General features: G+C 48.1%; 1 protein-coding gene across 1 annotated transcript in view; it reads left to right on the plus strand.

Annotated features, from left to right (window-relative positions):
- Window positions 1-22,085, plus strand: part of TRAP1 (TNF receptor associated protein 1) — a 52,684-nt gene that overhangs the window by 6,805 nt on the left and 23,794 nt on the right. The window lies entirely within an intron of this gene.

Here is a 22,085-nt window from a genome sequence, read left to right on the forward strand (position 1 = left end):
CACCACTGAGCAGGGCGCCCAGTGGGGGGCTCCATCCCAGGACCCTGAGATCATGACCTGAGCTGAAGGCAGCTGACTGCGTCACCCAGGCACCCCTCCATTTCTTTTCTTTTCTTTTTTTTTTTTTTTTGGTTTAACCCACATTCAGTGATTTCGAAACCAGCCACCAGGATTGGTGGGTCACCAGTCTAGACCTGTAATCTGCGAAGCTGAGTTCAGTGTCTGTGCCTTCTGAGAAGAGAACCACGTGTTAGTCGAGGGCCTGCTCTGACTCCAGCGTCCTGTGGGAAAGACAGACGCAGAGTGTCCAGGAGAGCCCCCAGAACGTCTCCCACGTTGGATAGTGCTAGCAGTTCAGGACCCATCCCGCTGCCTCCTGTGCGCCCCGGGGACCAGGCAGACACGAATCCTGGCCTGCGTGGTGCTGGGGTGGAGACGAGTCACGTGGCGTGAGCGTCGCACCGGCGAGGAGGGCAGAGCAGAAGGCCTCCTGCTAGAGAGGGGGCAGGGAGGCCGCCGCGGGGAGGGGGACGGGGGCTGCGGAAGGGCGGCTCAAGTCGAGGCAGCGGCGGGTGCCAGGATCCTGAGGCGGCCGCGGGCTGGCGTGCTGCGGGGACAGCTGGGAGCCGGGTCAGGTGTGCGAGTCTCAGACCGCGATGTGGCGGGTGGGTGCGACGCTGCACGGAGTTCAGCGGCCGGCTGAGGTTCTGGGAGTTTTCTGAGAAAAATCCTTCCAAGTTTTTGTTACTGAGAAAGTAGGGCTGTTTTCCAGAACCGGTTGGTACAGTGAAAAAAACCTCCTTCCTCCCTTAGTGCGCAGCGGTGAGGAAAAGCCCCTGCGGCGACAGGGGGGCGCGCACCCCGCTCCTGAGGCAGGAGAAGCTGCAGGGGGCCCCCCGGGTGGGCCGTCGGGCCTCTCGCGCCCTTCCTGCGCGGCATCTGGGGCCCCTGTCCGCCGCTGCCGGCTGTGCCGTCGCCTGTGTGGGCGCCGCGCTCGGCCCTTCCCCGAGGGGCGTTCGGGCTGTTCCCGGGTTTGCCGGGATCACAGGCCACGCCGCCTGCCGCTGCTCATACCTTCCCCGGCGCGCGTCTCACGTTAGTTGAAAATCTCTGCTACTCCGACAGCGAACGTGCTGTCCTGTTTCCACACGCCTTTCTTCAGTCCTGCGTGTGTCAAGCGTCTCCTGATGCAGAGCCACTGGTGTTTCTCTTTTCGGGAATTGCCCTGTTCTGTTAAGCTCCTGGCATTTTTGTTACAGTGCAAGCTGCTCTCTGCTGTCTGCCCACTGCAGTTGGTTTTTTGGTAGCGTGGTTGTTCTCAGTTGTCCACGGATATGGGATCGAGGGTTGTACACTCTACCGACTGCACCAGCCAGGCGCCCCGTGTATATATTTTTAAAATTAAATTGTATTTATTTTTATTTATTTATTTTTAAAGATTTTATTTATTTATTTGAGAGAGAATGAGAGGGGGTGGGGGGAAGCAGATTCCCCAGTGAGCAGGGAGCCGGATTCAGGACTTGATTCTGGGACTCCAGGATCATGACCTGAGCTGAAAGCAGCCGCCCAACCAACAGAGCCACCCAGGCACCCTATTTATTTTTGTTTTTAAAATGTTCTTGTATTTTTAAGTAATCTCTACACCCAGTGCGGGGTTCAAACTCACAGCCTGAAATCAAAAGTTGCGTGCTCTCTCAAGGGGGCCAGCAAGTGATGAGAACTTTTATGACTGATTCTGTTTGTTTTAATTTTTTGTGCTCCACAAATTTATGGTTCTTGGGTTATGTATTTTGTTTAGAAATCATTTCCCCTTAAGTCAAAGAAAAAGATGTCAGAATGATCATTATTGGTAGGAAAGGCAAATCTTGAGGGGTTACCTCGTACCCCCTCCAGAGGCTAGAATGAAAACCACAGGTGATCATGATGTACTTTGGAGTGTTGAGGTCCGGAGCCAATGGCCAAGGAAAGATTCTTGAGACGTCTTTGTTGGAAAGTGGTGGTTTTATTAAAGCACGGGGACAGGACCCATGGGCAGAAGGAGCTGCGCTGGGGGGTGAGGAGTGACTGATTATGTAAGAGTTTATATCCTAGTAAGGGGAGGGTGATGTTAGGGCTCCCGGAAATTGAGTCTGTAGGTTTCTGGAGATTGCTTTTTTTCCTTCTCCCCACCCCCATGATTGTATTTATTTATGTGACAGAGAAAGGAGGGGAGAGAGAGAGCACAAGTAGGGGGAGTGGCTGAGGGAGATGGAGAAGCAGACCCCCCACTGAGCAGGGACCCTGATGTGGAGCTCAATCCCAGGACCCTGAGATCATGACCTGAGCTGAAGGCAGAGGCTTCACCAACTGAGCCACCCAGCCCCCCCCCACCAAAAATGCTTCTTAAAATATCTCTTATAGGGGTGCCTGGGTGGCTCAGTTGGTGAAGCACCTGCCTTTGGCTTGGTCATGATCCCGGGGTCCTGGGATCAAGTCCCGCATCGGGCCCCTTGCTCAGAGAGGCAGCCTGCTTTTCCCTCTCCCTCTGCCTGCTGTCCCACCTGCTTGTGCTCAGTCTCTCTGTGTCAAATAAATAAAGAAAATATTTTTTTAAAATAGCGCTTATGTTTTCTTCGAGTATTTCTAACTTTTATTTTCACTTTTATAGCCTATTTGCAATTTTTTATATAATATTGAGAGAGGAAATTAATTTTAATATGGTAGCTTTAAGTTAATGTGCTTAACACAGTTAATAGTCTTTCCTCGTTGTTTTAAAAAATCTTGGCTATTCATGCAAAAGTTTAGTTTTCCATATGAATTTTAGAATTAGGTTGAATAGTTTAAAATTGAGTTTTCACTGGGCTCATGTTAAAAATACAGGTTTATTTGGGACACCTGGGTGGCTCAGTGGGTTAAGCCTCTGCCTTTGGCTCCAGCCATGATCTCGGAGTCCTGGGATCGAGTCCCGCATCACACTGGGCTCTCTGCCTACTTGTGATCTCTCTCTCTGTCAGATAAATAAACAAAATCTTTAAAAAAATACAGGTTTATTTTAAGACCGATTTTTGTCTTTGTTTATTTTAAATAACTGTTATGCCCAGTGTGAGACTCAGGCTCATAACCCTGAGATCACGAGTCGTACACTTCACCACCTGAGCCAGCCAGCTGCCCAGGGAAGTGATGTTTTTAAATATTTACTCTTCCTATCCAGGGACATTTTGCTGAGCTTTTTTCTTTTTTAAAAATTTATTTATTTTTATTAACATATAATGTATTATATGCTCCAGGGGTACAGGTCTGTGAATAATCAGTCTTACACAATTCGCAGCACTTACCATAACCCATACCCTCCACAATGTCCATAACCCAGCCATCCTATCCCTCACCCCCACCCCAGCAGCCCGCAGTTTGTTTCCTGAGATTACGAGTCTCTTATGGTTTGTCTTGCTCCCTGGTCCCATCTTGTTTCACTTTTTCCCTCCCTGCCCCCCCACGGCCCCCCACCCTGCCTCTCAAGTTCCTCATATCAGAGAGATCATATGATAATTGTCTCTCTCTGATTTACTTATTTCATTTAGCATAATACTCTCTAGTTCCATCCACTTCATTGCAAATGGCAAGAGTTCGGGGGTTTTGATGGCTGCGTAATATTCCGTTGTATATGTATACAGCACATCTCCTTTATCCATTCATCTGTTGATGGACGTCTAGGTACTTTCCATAGTTTGTCTATTGTGGACATTGCTGCTGTAAACATTTGGGTGCATGTGCCCCTTTGGATCACTACATTTGTATCTTTAGGGTAAATACCCCGTAGTGCGATTGCTGGGTCGTAGGGTAGCTCTATTTTCAACTTTTTAAGGAACCTCCCCATGCTGTTTTCTAGAGTGGCTGCACCAGATTGGATTCCCACCAACAGTGTAGGAGGGTTCCCCTTTCTCCACATCCTTGGCAACACCTGTTGTTTCCTGACTGGTTAATTTTAGCCATCCTGACTGGTGTAAGGTGGCATCTCACTGTGGTTTTGATTTGTATTTCCCTGATGCCAAATGACATTGAGCACTTTTTCACGTGTCTGTTGGCCATCTGGATGTCTTCTTTGCATTTATGTCTGTTCATGTCCTCTGCCCATTTATGGATTGGGTGTTGAGTTTGATAAGTTCTTTATATATTTTGGATGCTAGTCCTTTATCTGATATGTCATTTGCAAATATCTTCTCCCATTCTTTCAGTTGTCTTAGTTTGGTTGACTGTTTCCTTTGCTGTGCAGAAGCTTTTGATCTTGATGAAGTCCCAGTAGTTCCTTTTTGTCCTTGCTTCCCTTGCCTTTGGTGATATTTCTGAGAAGAAGTTGCTGCGTCTGGGGTGGAAGAGGTTGCTGCCTGTGTTCTCCTCAAGGATTTGGATGGATTCCTGTCTCACATTGAGGTCTTTCATCCATTTTGAGTCTATTTTTGTGTGTGGTGTAAGGAAATGGTTCAGCTTCATTCTTCTGCATGTGGCTGTCCAATTTTCCCAACACCATTTGCTGAAGAGACTTTTTTCCATTGGACATTCTTTCCTGCTTTGTGGAAGATTACTTGACCATAGAGTTGAGGGTCCATTTCTGGGCTCTCTCTTCTGTTCCATAGATGTATGTGTCTCTTTTTGTGCCTGTACCATACTGTCTTGATGATTACAGCTTTGTAATAGAGCTTAAAGTCTGGAATTGTGATGCCACCGACTTTGGTTTTCTTTTTCAACATTTCCCTGGCTATTCGGGGGTCTGTTCTGGTTCTATATAAATTTTAGGATTATTCCATTTCCTTGAAAAAAATTGATGGTGTTTTGATAGGGATGTGTTAATGGCTGAGCTTTTTTGATCCCTTTGTAAATGTGTTTTATGTGCCTAGTAAATTTTTTTAGTGTGTTTTTATTATTTTTGTAGATAGGCTATTTTATGAATAGGTCATAGATACAGCAACGAACTCAAACGGCACACAGGTGTGTGCACCGAAAAGCACCTTTCTGTCACTGCTACCCTCAGACACCAGTTACCCTCCTGGTGGCACCCCCCTTAGCCAGGTTCTTCGTGGCCTTGCAGAGATACACTTGATGTGTGAGAATAATGTCCATGTATGTGTACACGTACATACGTGTTTAAACATCACGGGAGCATCTGCAGACCACTGTCCTGAGCCAGGTTTATTTCTTAATGTATCTCAGAGATAATGTAGCATTGGGACACTTGGCACACAGATTACCTCATTTTTCTGTGTCACAGTGTTCGTTTTTTTTATATACACACACACACACACACACACACACACGTATTCTGCTATGGCCGACCATCAACCTGGTCATTGTCCCCTGGCCCTCCCGGGGGCTTCTACTCTGGATCCTCATCTGGTGTATCTGTACAGGCCTGTGCGTGACCCCAGCATTGACAGTTGTTGGGAAGGGGCTAGCTCTTTTGTGACGGCCACTTTTAAGAGTTTAGTGTTAATTATAGGGCGCCTGGGTGGCTCAGCCGGTTAAGCGTCTGCCTTACGCTCAGGTCATGAGCCCGGGGTCCTGGGATTGAGCCCCATGTTGGGCTCCCTGCTCAGTGGTGCAGGAGGGTCTGTTCCCTCCGCCCCTCCCCCTGCTTATGCTGTCTCTCATGCTCTCTCTCAAATTAATTTTTTAAAAAAGAGTTTATTAATTTTAAGTGACTAAACATTTGACTGAAAAAGTGTGCACTGAGAAGTCTGGCTCTCAGCTTGGTCCCCTTCTCCACGCCCTGGCCCTCGCCCTCCTAGGGTGTCTGGGTTAGGAGTCGCTCGTACATCTGCCCGCGTTCATGTGAACGCAGGAAGTACAGGTGAGCCCCTGTCGCTGTGTTTTAGTCACCGAGCAGACCCTGCAGGGCTTGCTGTAACGCATCAGTTTCCCGCCTTCCTTCCCTCCCCCCCCCCCCCCCCCCGACAGCCACATGGTAGTGTTAGGAGTCTAGGAGTGGCTCGGCGTTGGGCGGCTCCGTGGTACTGTCCTGTCCTCCCCGCGGGACATGTAGGTGGTTTCCAGGCCGTACTGTGTTCCAGTGCATGGGATGTATCCAGGGAGCAAAGTCCCCTCGCAAAATTGCCAGACATGAGAGGGTGTGTGCGTTTGTCGTCTTGACCAGTGTGGCCAGATCCCCTCCACAGGGTGAGGCCAGTCCCTGCTGCCCTGTGCAGCTCACCCACAGGCGACTGGAAGTACTGTCTGGAAGTTGCCCCTGAAGTAACACGGGTGTGTGGGCGTCTGCCCCCCCATCGGAGCTGGCGAAGGTTAACCGGGGTCGGAGCTGGGGCACGGTGCCCGCGTCCGGGCCTCGATTGGGGAATATTGAGTCACCGAACCTGCCGGGCCCAGCCTCATTCCCTTCTTTCCTGCGGTTACCTGCCATCCGCCCCTGCAGGCTGGCCTCCGACTTGGGCTTCAGGGAGAGCCAGCCCTGGCCACATCTGGTCCCCTGGGGGACGCTGCGGGAAGCTCCTGCTTAGGTCAGGCGGGGTTCCAGGAGGCTATAAGGGCCTCTCTGTGGGCAGGTTCAGTGACCCAGAGAGCTGGGGGCTTGCTTTCCTTTCATCCCTCCGCTTCCCCCATAGACGTTTCGCCTACAAAGAAACGCGTAGAGTAGTGTGTGCTCTTCAGGAAGAAGCATCCAGTGAGTATGGAATGCCCAGTGTAAGAGGTAGAACTCACCAGTCCCCTGAAGGCCCGTGTGCTCCTCCCCGATGCGTGCCTTTCTCTCTCCTAGAGGTAACTGCTGACCTGAATTTTGGGGTTTTTATTCCTTTGCTTTTCTTTATACTTCTGGGTGAGTGGATACGTGTGTACCCAGTTTTGTACCTACACGCACAGCATGTTAAAATCATACCATTGTGCTCATACACCTTCGTCGCTTTACGTCGGACTGCTGTCGGGCTCTTACACGGAGCTGCTGGATCCTTCGGTGTGGTCCTGCTCACTAAGCAACACACAGTTACCTCCCAGAAAGAGTCGTGTCGCTGTTGACCCACGTCAGGGGTGATCCCCCCTTCGCCCCACAGTCCCCTCCAGTCCTTGGTATCTTCAGACTGACTGACAGTCTTTGCCGGTCTGGAGAGTGTTGAATGCTGTCTTGTGACCGCATGTTTGATTACAAGATGCACATCAGGAAGTTCATGGACTGACCGTCCCGCTCAGTGGTGCGGGATTGTCTGTGAGATACATCTGTGTCATTGTCCCGTAACCCTCATGGTGGGAAAATGCCACCGCTCTTAGTCCCCCTGGGTGCAGACGTGTGACTTACGTGTGGCGACCGCAGGCATCCTGCCTCGCGGACACACGCGGTTCTCTGAGCTGTGACCTGAGTGAGGTTGCTGGGTTTAGGATATGTTGTTACCGCACAGTTGTGACGGTTTTCCTGTGTGGGTCCTGAGGTACGTTTCCCCAGCTCTGCCAGAGGGAGTTGCTGCTGTGCCGGGTCCTCACCGACACTCAGGATTTTCAGACATTTTATTTTATTTATTTATTTTTTTTAAGATTTTATTTATTGATTTGACAGAGATCATAAGTGGGCAGAGAGGCAGGCAGAGAGAGAGAGAGAGGAAGCAGGCTCCCTGCCAAGCAGAGAACCCGATGTGGGGCTCGATCCCAGGACCCTGGGATCATGACCTGAGCCAAAGGCAGAGGCTTTAACCCACTGAGCCCAGGCACCCTGTTTTCAGACATTTTAAATGTTTGTGAATTTGATGGTTACAAAGTGATGTTTCAGTCATGATTTTCAGTCATTTTGATGAATTGGTAATGAAATTGAGCATCTTCTTTCCATGGTTTATTGGCCATTTATTTCATTTCTTGAAATGCTATTCATGTCTTTTGCTCCAGTATTTTCTTCTGGATTGGTTGATTTTTCATATTATGTATTTTTGTATATATTCTTTATGGGCGCTAATCTTCTATCACTTTATCCTTTGTCATTCAGTAATGATTGGCTGGAAATGTGTTTTCCCTCTCACCACACCAGGGAGGTGCAGCTCACTGCTCCACTTTCATCCTGGCCTCTGTTTTTGTTTTGCTTTTGGTTTTAGATTATTTGAGAGGGGGAGGGAGAACATGCACTGGAGCTCAAGGGGTAAAGTGTGGGAGAGGCAGAGGCAGAAGGAGAAGCAGACTCCACTGAGCAGGGAGCCCAACATGGGGCTCAATCACAGGACCCTGGGATTGTGACCTGAGCTGAAAGCAGATGCTTAACTGACTGAGCCACCCAGGTGCCCCCTCCCCCTTTAAAAAGATTTTATTTATTTATTTGATGGAGAGAGACACAGCAAGAGAGGGAACACAAGCAGGGGGAGTGGGAGAGGGAGAAGCAGGCCTCCCATGAGCAGGGAGCCTGATGCGGGGCTGGATCCCAGGACCCTGGGATCATGACCTGAGCCGAAGACAGACGCTTAATGACTGAGCCACCCAGGTGCCGCATGTTTTGTTTTTTTTTTTTTTTTTGATGAACGGAAGTTCTTAATCTTAATCTTGTCAGCTATACCAGTCTTTTCCTTTGTAGCTCACCCAAGGTTCTGTAAGCTAAGGCCTGTGGGTTGGGTTAGGCCCACCGCCTGTTTTTGTAAATAAAGTTTTATTGGGGTCCAGGCATGCTTATACTTTCACATGTTTGTGGCCACTTTCCTGCTGTAATGGCAGAGTTGAGCAAGAGAGACCACAGGACCCAGAAGGCCTAAAACATTTACTGTCTGCCCTTTCCAGGAAATGTTTGCCAGCCTCTGTTTACCCTAAGGTCATAAAGATCATCTAATTCCATAAAAGCTGTTTCCTGATCCATTTTTACCAAACAGGAGTAGGACCCTTTATTTGAAGCTTTACTCATTCTCTCTCTGCTGGTAAATTTTCTCATGGACTTCATTTTCAAGATAGAAGATTAGAAAGGACTTGCAGACTAGCAATCACAGGCTAATTCTGGCTATAAACAAATTGTGTTTGGCCCAAATATTAAAAAAAAAAAAAAGTAGTTGCAAATATTTGAGGTCAGATTTCACATAAATATTTGAATTCCTTATTAATTTTGAAAACCAAGAAGTTCTGGGGATTTTGGCTTGCATTCCACAGTGGCAGCAGTCCTGGGGACATAGTGACGGCTGCTGCCTCCTGCGGGTGGGCCTGCCCGCTGCTGTTGGCTGTGGCACCGCTCTCCATTGCTCTTAATCCGGAGCCCGTTGGTGCCATTTCTTTTCCCGTTGCTTGTTCGTGTAGCAAATTACTTGGTTGATGGCTAGTGCTAAACAGCCTTGCATCCCTGGGATAAACCTGCTTGGTCATGATGTAGTATTATTTTTACATTTTGCAGGCTTTGATTGGCAAATTTTTTTTTGAAGATTTTATTTATTTATTTGACACAGAGAGAGACAGTGAGAGAGGGAACACAAGCAGGGGGAGTGGGCTTCCCACCCAGCAGGGAGCCTGATTCAGGACTTGATCCCAGAACCCTGCAATCACCACCTGAGCCACCCAGGTGCCCCTTGATTGGCTAATTTTTTATTAAGGACCTCCATGTTTATGTTCATAAGGGATATTGATCTCTTATTCTTTATTGTGCACATGTAATCAAAGTCTTTGGCAGACTTTGATAATTAGGGTTATGATGTTATAAAACTTGTCAGGAAATATCTGCTCTTTTTCTGTTCTGAAATAGTTCACAAAGAATGATATTATTGCCTCTTCATAAGTTTGATATATTTCACCGATAAAAATTCTCAGCCTGCACTTTCGTTTGTGGAAATATTTTTTTTTAAAAGGTTTTATTTATTTATTTGACAGAGATCACAAATAGGCAGAGAGGCAGGCAGAGAGAGGAAGGGAAGCAGGCTCCCCGCTGAGCAGAGAGCCCGACTCAGGGCTCGATCCCAGGACGCTGGGATCATGACCTGAGCTGAAAGCAGAGGCCCCAACCCACTGAGCCACCCAGGCGCCCTGTGGAAATATTTTTTAAAACAAATTCAGTTTCTTTATTAGATATAAAGCAATTTAAAATTCCTGTTTCATCTTCTGTCACCCTGGATAAATTTAATTTTTTTCAAGGAATTTACCATTTTACCTAAGTTAAATTCTTTGCCATGAATTTGTTCAGAATGTTTCCTTATTATCCTTTTAATGCCTGTAGAATTTGTAATGATAACCCCACCTTCATTCCTGATGTTAAGGATGGGTGGTCTCTCTTTTCTTGATCAATTTGGGGGTTTACCCATCACTCCTGTTGATCTTTCTCCAGAATCAGCTGTGGCTTTGTTAATTTTCCTCAGTGTTTATTTTCTGTTTCATTGATTTGTGCTGTTTGTTATTTCCTCCCTTATATTTTATTTGCGTTGACTTTGTACTTTTTCTAAGACGAAACCTTAGGTTGTTGATTTTTAGAATTGTCTTCTAACCCGAGCATTTGAAGCTGTAAGTTTCCTGCTGCATGCTTCTGTGGGCGACCCCACAGCTTTTAACAAAATACGGTGTTTTCATTATTGCTCAGTAATCTCCTTTTGATTTCTTCTTTGATCTATAGATCATTTGGTTGTTTAGTTCCCAGATTCTTGGGATATTTTCCTAGGTACTTTGTTTTTACTGATTCTTACTTAGTTCTGTAGTATTCAGAGAGAGCTTACTTAGTATGATTTGAGCCCTTCTAAATTTATTACGATTTGCTGCCCACTTTATGGTCTTTCCGAGTGAATACACCATGTGCATTTGAAAAAAAAATGCTTTCAAAAAGAACTATATGTTGCACTTGGGTATATAGTATTCTATGGGTATCCTTATTTTTTCTTTTTAAAGAGTTTATTTGACAGAGAGCAAGAGAAGGAAGGGAACACAGGCGGGGGGGAATGGGAGAGGGAGAAACAGGCCCCGTGGAGCAGGGAGCCCATTATGGGGCTCCATCCCAGGACCCTAGGTTCATGACCTGAGCCCAAGACAGACACTTAATGACTGAGCCTCCCAGGCGCCCCTCCATAAGTATCCATTAAGTCAAAGTATTTCATACTGTATTTCATACTCTCTGTCTCTTGATTTTTTCTTTTGGTCTCCTATCATTCGTGGAGAGAGGGATATTGAATCTCGAGCTCTGAGTGTGTTTCTTGTAATTTTTTTTTTTTTTTTTTTAAGATTTTGTTTATTTGACAGAGGGAGAGAGAACACAAGTAGGCAGAGAGGCAGGCAGAGAGAGAAGAAGAAGCAGGCTTCCCGCTGAGCAGGGAGTTTGACATGGGGCTCGATCCCAGGACTGTGAGATTGTGACCTGGGCCAAAGGCTTAACCTTTGTTAACCTAAGTTAACCTTTGTGACCTGGGCCAAAGGCTTAACCCACTGAGCCACCCAGGTGCCCCTCGTTTTTTGTTGTTGTTGTTGTTTTTAAGATCTTTATTTTAGAGAGCAAGAGAAAGAGAAGAGCCAAGAGTTGGGGGAGGGGCAGAGGGGGAGAGAATCTCAGGATGACTCCGCGCCCAGCACAAGCAGGGGAGCTGGGCACAAGCGGGTCCCATGACCTGGAGATGATGACCTGAGCGGAAATCAAGAGTCCGTCTCCCAACCAGCGGAGCCACCCAGGCACTTCTAGTTCTTTTAGTTTTAATGCCATATTTTCAAGCTCTGTTATTAGACACATATTTTGTGATTAAGCTTTCCTGGTGAATTGTATCTTTTATTCTGAAATACCCGTCTTTTTCTCAGGTAGTACTTGTTTTGAAGCCTCTTTTGTCTGATATTCATATGGCCCCTCCACCGTTGATGGGCTGACTTTGTGCATGGTATCTCGTGTTCTGTCCGTTCCTTTTCAGTGTATCTATGTTTTTATATCATTTTTTTATTTAAGATTTTATTTATTTGAGAGAGCGTATGCAGGAGGGCTGAGGAGGGAGGGAGAGAAGCAGAGGGAAGGGAGAGAGAATAGCCCAAGCAGCTTTTGTGCCGAGCACAAGCCCCGTGCAGGGTTTGAGCCCATGACCCTGAGACCATGACCCGAGCCGGGATCAAGAGTCAGATCTTACCTCACTGAGCCACCCAGGCACCCCTGTGTTTTTGTTTTTATATTTAAAGTGATTGTTCTGTACACATGTGTCATTAGGTCTTGCTTTATCAATTCTGATGATCTTTGCCTAATAATTGGAGCATTTAGTCCGTTAATATAAAATGCATTTTTTGGTGTAGTTGAATTTGTCTCTATCGTTTTATTGTCTTCTCTCATTTTTTCTCCTTCTTCCTTTCTTTCCTTCCTTTGGATCAGTAAATATTTTTTAGAATTCCATTTTGGGGCACCTGGGTGGCTCAGTGGGTTAAAGCCTCTGCCTTCAGCTCAGGTCATGATCCCAGGGTCCTGGGATCGAGCCCCACATCGGGCTCTCTGCTCAGCAGGGAGTCTGCTTCCTCCTCTCTCTGACTGCTTCTCTGCCTACTTGTAATCTCTGTCTGTCAAATAAATAAATAAAATCTTTAAAAAAAAAAAAAGATTTAGAATTCCATTTTAATTCATCTAATGCTTTTTCAGCTATGCCGCCTTGTGTCATTTTTTTAGTGCTTTGTCTGGTGAATGCAGTGTTCATCCTTTCCATAGTCTGTTTAGAATTAGTTAGTATTGTGGTATTTTGTAGAAAATGTAAAACCTTGCGGCTGTATTAGTGTGCTTTTCCTCTCTCTACTCCATCCTTTATGTGACAGTCATGTTATGTGTCACCCCATAAGACAATGTTTTAACTTTACTTAAGTTATTGTGTGTATTGTGTTTTATTGGGGCTCCATCCCAGGACACTGAAATCATGATCTGAGCCAAAGGCAGAGGCTTAACCGACTGAGCCACCCAGGTGCTCTGTTGTATATATTTTAAAGAAATTAAGAGAAAGATACTCACATATTTATCTGGGTTGCTGTTTCTGATGCTCTGCCTTCTTTCTTGAAGATCCAGGTTTCCATCTGGTAACATTTCCATTCAGCCTACAGAATTACAGCATTTCTTTTCCTGCAGGTCTGCTGTTTAAGACTTTAAAGATGTACCGTTGTCTTCTGGAAAGTTAGCTGTCATTCACATTATTTTTTTTAAGATTTTATTTATTTATTTGACAGACAGTTCACAAGTAGGTAGAGGCAGGCAGAGAGAGATGGAGGGAAAGCAGGCTCCCCACTGAGCAGAGAGCCGGTTACGGGGCTCGATCCCAGGACCCTGGCACCAGGACCTGAGCCGAAGGCAGAGGCTTTAACTCACTGAACCACCCAGACGCCCCTATCATTCACATTATTATTTTCCCATGTAATGTGTCACTTTTCTCTGGCTGCTTCTAAGATTTTTTTTTTTTTTTAATTGGTTTCCAGCAATTGACTATGATGTGCCTGGGTGCTTTTCTTTGAAATTATCCTGCTCGTGGTTTACTGAGCTTCTGAGTCTGTAAATTGATGTCTTTGACAAACTTTGTGGGAAATTTTCAATCATTTCTTCAAGTATTTTTTTCTGCCCTGTTCTCTTTCTCCTCTCCTTTTGGAATTCCAGTTACATGTATATCTTTTTTCTTTTTTGCTGTCTATACCTGAGACCCTGTTCATTTGTTTTTAGTCTTCTTTTCTCTGTTTCACACTGAATAATTCCTGTCAGTCTATTTTCAAGTTCACAGGCTTTTCTTTGGTGTCTCCACTTCGTTGTTAAGCCTCCTCATTAATTTTTAAATTTTAGATACTGTATTTTTTTATGCCTAGAATTTTCACTTGGTTCTTCTCTTACAGTTTATGTCTCTGAAATTTCCCACCTTTAATTTTGAGCATATTTTGCTATAGGTCATATAATAGTGTAATGACTATTATAAAACCCTCTGATTCCAACATCTGAATCTTCTTGGCACCAGTCACCATTGATTGACCCTTCTCTTGCGTAAGGGTCATGTTTTCCTGCTTTTCTGTGTGTGGAATAACTTGTTACTGCATCCTGGACATGGTGGGTGTTACCTTGTGGAGTTTCTAGATTCTGTTATATTACTCTGAAGAGTAGTTCTTGTTTTCAGGTGGGTTATTAAACTGGTTGGAGCCCAGCCACAAACAGAACCGTTCGATTCTTTTATCCTTAATGGGCTGTTTGCAGTCTGCCCCACACATGCATGGTTCCGGGGGTCAGCCAGAGACTTAAAAGAGTTTATTCCCCAAATTGGGGGCTCCCTTTCTCTTACTCTCTCCTTTCTGCGCACACACACGCCTTCCACCTTTTATGGTTACTCTACTCTCTCCTCTGGTTCTTCCAGCCAGAAAAAGTGTACATCATGTGTGCATCAGCCAGCCCCCCTTGGTTGAGCCTGTCCCCATTCTGTGCTCTTCCCTTCCAAGTGTCCGCTCTCATCCAGAACGTGTCTGCTTTTGCTGATTTCTCCAGAGCCTTTTAGGCAGTCCTTTTGTTGTGGTTCCGAAGTCCTTGGTTGGTATCCACAGGAGGTTTGGGTGGAGGCTGTAACTCGGCCTGCTGACCCGGAAGTGGCACTCTGTAGTAAATCCTTACATTGTTCTTACCTGTTCCGCACATAAAAAGGGAAACTGTCCATTGGGATATGTAATTCCAGGAGAACAGTCTATATGTTTCTCATGGTTTAAAATACTGTGTCTGTATCTAAAGTACTTAAGATGTCGTTATAAGGGGCGCCTGGGGGGCTCAGTCGGTTAAGTGCCTGCCCTTAGCTCTGGTCGTGATCTCAGGGTCCTGGGACTGAGCCCCACATTGGGCTCCCTGCTCAGTGGAAAGCCTGCTCCCCCTCTCCTTCTGCCCCTCCCAGTTTGTGCACACACACTCTCTTTCTTTGTCAAATAAATAAATAATCCTTAACAAAGTAGATGTTGATACAAGAAGCAAAACCCTAGTAAGAACGGGTGCTTGGGTGGCACAGTGTGTTAAGCGTCTGCCTTTGGCTCAAATCTTGATCCCAGGATCCTGTGATCGAGTTCCACACTGGGCTCCCTGCTTAGCGGGGAGCCTGCTTTGCCTCTGCTTCTCCCTCTGCCTCTCTGTATGTCTCTCGTGAATAAGTAAATGCAATCTTTAAAAACAAACAACCATATTAAGAACAATGGTAGATGTAGAGGGGAAATGAGTGATTAAAACAAAAAAGTACCCCGTGTGTTTGGACTTCTTTGCCTTACTTGGCTGCCCCTGTAGGCAGTTACATTTTTAATTCTTGCTTCCTCATGAGACATGGCCCTGCAGGACCACTAAACTGACAAATGTCCTGTGTCTGCGCATGGTGATGTTTGTGGTGATAAAAGTTGCATGTTTGTAACGAGAGCTGCTTCTGCACTAGAGGCCGGGGAGTCAGGAGAAGTTTGGGGGCTCTTGCCTTCCTTGAGTTTGGTACTAAGAAACAGACTTGTTCCTGCCCTGGGTGGTGACACGTTCTCTGTGAGCATAGTCAGTAGTAGCGGGGCAGCTGGGGGGCTGAGTTGGTTATGTGTCCGAATGTTGTATGGATCTGAGGGTTGTGAGGTCAAGCCGGGCTCCGCACTGGTGTGGAGCCTACTGGAAAAAAAAAAAAAGACACAAAAAAAACAAAAAACCTAGAAATGCCACAAGCTGCAGTTGGAAACGAGTGGCGAGTGGCATCGGAAGTAGGTGCTGTGAATTCACAGTGGGAGGGGCGCTTACAGGGTGTGGGGACGGGAGCACCTCACACTGGACTCTAAAACATTTGGGGCGGAGAGAGGGACGTGCTTGCAGCAGGAGGAGACCGCATGAGCGCTGGCAGGGGTGTGTGCAGTGTCAGATCCAAACTATCGTTCCCACTTTGTGTGACCCCGAAGCACCACACAGGTGAACACGCGGTGCTTGCCGCCTGGCACCTAGGCTTGTGGTGTTTCCTTCAGGGTGTAGAGCATCATGAAGACTGCTGCGGTGTAGGTAGTGTTCATATCTCCCTCGGGCGGGGTCCCCTTTTGGTTTACTTGTCCAGGCAGCGAGGAAAGTTGCTCTCAGCAGTGCTGTTGATCCCGCTAGTCTTGGAATTATAATGGGAAGTCTGAAAGCCCTGGCTGGAAATACGGATTGGTTGTTTGTTCCTTTTTCCTATTGAGGAGGACTTCTGTTTCTCCCATCATGAATAGCAGATCATTCCAAAAAGATCATATTCAGTGGAGAAAACAACAGGAGTAGGGAAAGTGAGACATAGGAAAACGGTGTTGAATCTTGGCTTGAGGAAGGCCTTTACCAGAAGGACTGATTTTGGAAGGCCGCGACCTCGCCCAGGACAGCTGCGTTAATGTCATGGAGTCCGCAGCCGCGCTTGGCCTGCTCCCCAGCCGGAAGGTGGAACAGAAGCTGTGCCAGTGCTAGAAGCTCCGCGAGGGACCACCGATGACTCTGCCACAACCCACCATCATCCACGCCCAGCATACGGGCCATTAACCCCTGTAGCGACTTGACTGTGAGTGCAGAGGCATCACCGACGCGCTGTTCTCCAAGACTGATGTCGGGGCGATGGGGGGGCCTCCCGAGAGGAGTGCACAGGGGGCGTCTGGAGGACCGAGCTGCCCTGGATATGCTGACATGGAGCCTGGACCTCGCCCATGTTCTCTCCAGATGCCAGAATGGCGAGCAAGACGAGGATGCGGTGGGGAGCTGGTGGCAGGGAGACTGAGGCAGCCCCTGGGCCCACGGCCAGGCTGCTGTTCTGTATGGGAGACATGGTGTGTGCTGATGCCTGCCGTCGTCATCACTGTCATACTAGGTACAGGTTACTGGAAAACCACAACAAAGACTGACTGCATGAAACTATGAAGTGCTCTTACAATTCAGTCAGAAAAATATTATAGTAGAAAAATGGTCATAGAATATCAACAGTTCATCATGAAAAAAAGAAAGAAAAAAATGTTTAAAAATATGGATAGGTGCTCAGTCTTGCTCGTAGCAAGAGAAACGTAAATGAAAACTACAGTAAAAAGGTGGGCAAAGGTCCAGAGCTTCCCTAATGCCATCTTGGCCGGTGTGTGAGGTGACCCCCCCCCCCATGCGGATGTGAGCCAGCGGTCCCTGGAGGGTGACTTGGCAGCATCGGCCACGGAGTAAACTGGACATAACCTGGGACCCGGTGACCCCATTTACAGATCTGTACCCTGACGTGTGTCCGTGCAGGAATGAGATGACACATGTACGAGAACGTTCCTTAGAGTTCTGTTTTCTGCTTCGAAAGTTTTCTGGAGTATTTTGAACCTTCACCGAGCTGCTCCAGCGGGAGTGCGCAAGGTCCCCTTCCCTTACTTTCTCCTGATGTTAGTTAGCATCTTATGTCACTGTGCTACGAGGATTAGAAACTGCCGTAGCCGTGGTGCTCACTCGCGGGCCCGTCTTACGCACATTGAGCCCGATTCCCCACTGACGTCCTTCTCTGTCCGGGACCCTACGCTGCAGGGCCTTTCCGGCCGTGGTGGTTCCTCGGTCTGGGGGTGTCCTTCAGGACTGTGGCGGCCGGGAAGAGTACTGCCCGTGATTTCATGGGATAGTGCTGGAACGGGCTGGGTTTGGTGGTGGTTTTATGATTAAGTTGAGAGGCATTTTTGGCAAGACCGGGGGAGGGAGGCCCTGCCCTCCCACGCTACCACGACTGCAGGGCATTGACCCGTCTTCTTCCTGGCGACGGTGACTGTGGTCATTTGGTTAGGAGGTATCTGTCACTTCTCGGCAAACGACTGGTTTTCTCTTTGAAATCGATGGGTGTCTTGTGGGGGATCCTGTGAGACTGTGCAAACGTTCTCGTGGACGTTTAAACCATCAGCCGTTTGTACCGTCACAGGTGCTACTGTGACAGCGTCCTCCGTTCCTTAGACACTAGGTAATTCTGCTGTGAGGAAGAGGTCTTTTCTCCCCCGTTGATTTACAAGTCCGTTAAGCACGGACTAACAGGTAATGAGTTTATTCGCTGGCTGTAAGCTTACTGCGCAGACCGTTACCCTCTTGTTGCCCAGACAGTCCTAGATTTTTCCTTCGGGTTGCCTTCCCGTTGGGAGCCTGTGCACTCTTCAAGCACCCCATCCTCGGGTCCCTTCCTCCCTTTCTGGCACCATCTTTGTGTTCGCCAGCAGCCCCGGAGAACGGCAGTTACACACCAGGGTCTGGGTGCCGGGAAGGGTCACTGTCCAGCACAGCTCACCCAGGACTGAGGTGTTTCCGGAGATGGGGACTTGGGAGTGGCCTGTTCTGGGACAGTTGTCCTCCCTGTGCTCATTGCTGCTGCTGTTTCCTGGCCTCCGGGCCAGACACGCACACACAAGCATGAATACGCACGCGTGCACACACGCACACACACACCCATGTTTGAGAATTTCGCATCCATTTCCAGTGCGGTGCCGCCAGGCCTCCCCTCCTCCTTCGGCGACTGCTTCCTCCTGACTGGGGACCACAGGGTACTTACTTGCCTGAGCTGAGTAGCTGCCGAAAACTGTTTTAAAGGCGGTGACGATGCTGCTGCAGCGCCTGTGCGCGGTGCTCTCAGAGGCTCTCTGGACAACCACAGCACCGTTTTGGGGGTTTTGGGTTTTTTTTAGATTTTATTTATTCCCGAGAGACAGAGGCAGAGGGAGAAGCAAACTCCCCAAGGAGCAGGGAGCCTGATGTGGGACTCGATCCCAGGACCCTGGGATCATGACCCCAGCCAAAGGCAGATACTTAACCAACTGAGCACCCAGGCACCCCCCACAGCACCCTTTTCTGAAGCCACTTAGGTTAGTTCTTGTCCTTTAGGTGTTTATGTTCATAAAACGGCTCTGGGCATCTGTTACGGTTTCTCTCTGAGTGTTCCCCACACCCTATAGGCGCTTCTGGTTACTCTTTGGTCGTGCGAGAACCGTGGTTCTGAGAGTTGGATACACAAAAGGGCATACTCAGAAAGGTCACATTCCCCTCAGCTCTGCTCTCTTGTCCCCACCCCCTCACTCTGTCTGTCTTGTCCCCATATACCTGTTAGGGGTTGAGTTGCTACCTCCCAAAAAGATGCTGAAACCCTGACCTCCGTGACCTGTCCATGTGAGGTTATTTGGAAATAGGGTCTTTGCCGCTGACCAAGTTAAGATGAGGCTGTTAGGGCCGGCCCTGGTCCAGCGTGACCGTGTCTTTATGAAACGGTGGGATTTGGACGCAGAGTGACATGCAAGAGGGACGACACCATGTCCAAGCCGAGGGACACTGGAGGCTACGGAACCAAGGAGAGGGGCCCATGGCAGGTTCTTCTCACAGTCTCAGAAGGAGCCAGCCCCGCCAACACTCTGATTTTGGACTTCTGGCCTCCAGAGCTTGAGATGGATGGTTTCAGCTGTGGTTTCAGCTGCACAGTCCGTGATGCTTGGCCACAGCAAGCCCGGGAAATGGCACACATCTAGGTAATCCGTTTCTTACGGTTTGAATTGTGTGCCCCCAGAAGTTATGTCAGGGTGCTACCGCTGGATACTGTGGAAGTGACCTTGTCTGCAAGAAGGGTCTTTGCAGGTATACATAAAGAGGAGGGTGTACTGAATTGGAAGCCCCAAATCCAGCGTCACTGGTGCGTCTGACGCAGAGATCGGGACACAGGGGAGACACACCTGGGGGTGACAACAGGCAGAGATCAGAGCCAGGCTGCTGCGAGTCAGGGACACTGGGACTGCTGGCAGCACTGCGAGCCGGCAGAGGTGTGGACCGGCCTCTCAGAGCCTCTGGGAGGAACCTACCCTGCTGACACCTTGGTCTTGGACTTCTGGCCGCCAGAACCACGAGGGGCTGTTTGGGCTGTTGTTAGCCGCCCGGCGGGTGTGCTTCGTTCCAGCAGCCCCAGGAAACGATCTCACAGGTTTCTGGTTCCTCTTGCCTGTGTCTCTTGTGCATGGGGGCGTAAAACATGTGCATCTTTTGCACGGCTCCTGCCATCCATAAAGCAGGGTGATGTGTTGTAGGTGACTCTTTGGCACTACGGGGCATTATTTCTAACAGCACAAGCTTGGAAGCAGCTTAAACCTCCAGCAGTCGGGTGCTAAACACAGGTCCACTGCCGCGGGATGTTACTTGTTCATTAAAAAGAATAAGGAGCTCTGTGTGCTGAAATGGAATAATCTGTGGGATGTGTTCTTTGTTTTTACTTAAAAATATTTAAAGATTTTGGGGCACCTGGGTGGCTCAGTGGGTTAAAGCCTCTGCCTTCAGCTCATGTTCCCAGGGTCCTGGGATCGAGCCCCGCATCGGGCTCTCTGCTCGGCAGGGAGCCTGCTTCCCTGCCTCTCTCTCTGCCTGCCTCTCTGCCTACTTGTGATCTCTCTCTGTCAAATAAATAAATAAAAATCTTTAATAAAAAAAAAAAGATGTTTAACATTCGTTTGAGAAAGAGAAAGCATGAGAGAGGGGAAGGTCCGCAGGAAGCTGGATGCAAGACTCGATCTGGGACTAGCAGGATCATGACCTGAGCAGAAGGCAGAGGCTTAACTGACTGAGCCACCCAGGTGCCCTTATTTAAGTTGTTATTTTAATTTTTAAGCTGTGTGGATAAAGTGAATAATGCAGGTGGGCCCAGATAATTAAATATTTAGACTGTTTGGAAATTGAACATTTGGACTTCTTTTTTTTTTTTTTTTTTTTTTTTTTTTTAAGATTTTGTTCACTTGTTTGAGAGAGAGCTTGCATGAACAGGATGAGGGGCAAAGGGAGAAGCAGACTCTGTGCTGAGTGTGGAGCCCGATGTGGGACTCGATCCCAGGACCCCAGGATCATGACCTAAGCCGGAGGGAGAAGCAGACTCTGTGCTGAGTGTGGAGCCTGATGTGAAGCTGGAGGCAGAGGCTTAACCGCCTGAGCCATCCTGGTGCCCTTATTTAGATATTTTTGAGGTGTAGTGCATAGAGGTAAAGGCAAAGGTCATGTTATTTGTAAATCCAGGAATAAGCTTAAAGGAAAGGCCAGTTTTTATACCTTGTAGGAACGTGGAAGTTGGTATGTTGTTTTGAAACCTCCAGGTCCTTCCTGGACATTGTGAATCATTCCTTTCTGACTGGACGTGTGTCGAACGCAGCAGGCGGGGCAGCTCCCGCGGATCTAGACTTTCATACGGGGTGTCCTGCAGTGTCTGACCTGTCTCCTGGAAAGCCTTGGGCATTAAGCACCGACTAAACCAAGCCTGCTTTGGCTTGATGGTCCTGGAGTCCGTGAGCAATGCTGTCCTGAAGGGTTGCTGCTAGGGTGGGCTCCGTCTTGCCGGGTGGGCTGGAGGTGTCCGCAGAGGGTGGCTGTCCTGCAAGCCAGGCTGCAGACAGCTGGGGCGGGGGCTTTGCCTTCCTCCCTCGCTGCTGTTCCTCAGTCCACTTGCTGGGACGAAGTCGGAGAACTATCTTGAGACACCATGAGCCCCCTTCCTGAGTATGAGGTAGGGGAGATCATTTGCTGGTTTTTAGCTTTTAAATACACTATTTTTTTTTTTTTTTTTTTTTTTAATGACAGTTGTGGGGGCACCTGGGTGGCTCAGTCATCAGCCTCCAGCTAAGGTCATGATCCCGGGGTCCTGGGATCAAGCCCTGCATCTGGCTCCCTGCTCAGCACAGAGACTGCTTCCCCCTCTCCATCTGCCTCTCCCTCACCTCATGCCCTTTCTCGCTCTCAAATAAATAAAATCTGTAAAAAAAAAAAAAAATTAATAAAATGCTCTTTTTTAAAAAACCTGACAGTTTTAGACAAAAAGGAAAACTGTCATTGAGGTCTCTTTAGAACATGGCGAGGACTATTTCGGAACATTAATATAAAAAGTTGGATCCCTCTTAGGGCTGTATTTTTTTCCTCCTCTTTTTCATGATTGTCGCAGAGTAAGGAAGGCTGCTGTGTGTGACTTGGGCTCTGGGACACCGTGAGCACCGAGGCACACTGGACCCTGGTGGGTTTGTGCAGGATCTCTCTGGGGCCCCCATGGGCAGTGGGGATGAAGGCTTCTGCCCACGTCCTGCAGCTCTGCCTGAGTTGGGATTTCTTCTTGGAATTTGATATGCGTGAGGGTATGTCGCCAAAGTGTACACTGACGTGCCCGCCGCATGTCCAGCCCTGCCACCCCGAGTGCACCCAGTCCCGTCTGAGATACCCACTGCTGCTCAGCGTCCGGTCACTTCAATTT

Source organism: Lontra canadensis, unplaced genomic scaffold, assembly GCF_010015895.1.
Source record: "Lontra canadensis isolate GAN:19392208 unplaced genomic scaffold, GSC_riverotter_1.0 scaffold224, whole genome shotgun sequence".
NCBI classification, from domain to species: domain Eukaryota; kingdom Metazoa; phylum Chordata; class Mammalia; order Carnivora; family Mustelidae; genus Lontra; species Lontra canadensis.